Genomic DNA, 1,187 nt, shown 5'->3' on the forward strand with positions numbered 1-1,187 from the left:
GACAAGTTTAACTTTGCTTCCTGAGATTTGAGCCGATAAACTCTAATTACAGTGGAATTTGTTTATTGCTGCTGCTTCTTCATTAAAAACAACAGACTCCACCTCACACAGTCGATCTCCTTCACACCTGGAGAACTGACAGTCCGGCTCGGTTATGAGCAGGTCCTGTTTTTTTACCGTCGACTTGTTTGTTGAGTTCGTCCTCCGGCAGGTCGGACGCCAGCGCCGTGAGCTTGCTGAGAGCCAGCAGCGTCTTCTTCTTCACAAAGTAGCGCGTCTCCATGTTGGCCTGGCTGTAGAGCGTCCTGTGGGCCTACACACACACACACACACACACTGAACTTCCCTTTTTTTAACTTGTGGTTTCAGTCGTTCGTCTGAACGTCGAGTCTCTTCTGTTTTGAAACAGAAGAGACTCGACGTTCAGACGAACGACTGAAACCACAAGTTAAAAAAAGGGAAGTTCAGTGTGTGTGTGTGTGTGTGTGTGTGTGTGTTAAACAGAGTGTGTGTGTGGTTATCTTGTACAAGTGACCTGAAAGGAGGAAGGAAGCTGTAGAAAGTGTGTATATGTGTGTGTATGTGTATATGTGTGTGTGTGTGTATATGTGTATATGTGTGTGTATATGTGTGCGTGTGTTTGTGTGTGTGTGTGTATATGTGTGCGTGTGTGTGTGTGTATATGTGTGCGTGTGTGTGTGTGTGTGTGTGCCGCACAGCTGCTGCTCTCTGTTTGTCATCAGTATCAACACGTTTCAAGCTGAAAACAGGAAGGAAACTGAGTCTGTGTCTCACTGTAAACTCAACTGTATGTGTGAGCGCGTTTGTTTATAGGAAGGAGGAAGGAAGGAAAGAAGAAAAGGAAGGAGGAAGGAAGGAAAGAAGAAAAGGAAGGAAGGAAGGAAGGAAAGAAAAGGGAAGAACAAGGGAGGAACAAACAAAAGCAAAAAGGAGGATGAAAGGATGTAAAGACGAAACAAATGATTAAAAAACAAAGTTAAAGGTCAAAAGAAAAGAAGGAAAAAACAAAGAGAAAGAAATAAAAGGATAAAGAAAGAAAGAAAAAAGAGACAATGAAAGGAAAGAAAGAGAAAGACAAAACAAAAGTGAAAGTGGACAGGAAGGAAGGAAACAAGCTGTGTGTGTGTGTGTGTGTGTGTGTGTGTGTGTGTGTGTGTGTGTGTGTG

At 43.1% G+C, this 1,187-nt stretch overlaps 1 pseudogene across 1 annotated transcript in view; it reads right to left on the bottom strand.

Annotated features, from left to right (window-relative positions):
- Nucleotides 1–1,187, bottom strand: part of LOC111659459 (nuclear pore complex protein Nup133-like) — a 15,328-nt pseudogene that overhangs the window by 1,596 nt on the left and 12,545 nt on the right. Inside the window, exon 10 of the transcript XR_015437640.1 lies at nt 128–313. The product of XR_015437640.1 is annotated as a nuclear pore complex protein Nup133-like (transcript). The remainder of the gene's footprint in view (nt 1–127; nt 314–1,187) is intronic.

Source organism: Seriola lalandi, unplaced genomic scaffold, assembly GCF_002814215.2.
Source record: "Seriola lalandi dorsalis isolate HSWRI2012SDOR001 ecotype SW California unplaced genomic scaffold, Sedor1 jcf7180002054479, whole genome shotgun sequence".
Taxonomy (NCBI): Eukaryota; Metazoa; Chordata; class Actinopteri; order Carangiformes; family Carangidae; genus Seriola; species Seriola lalandi.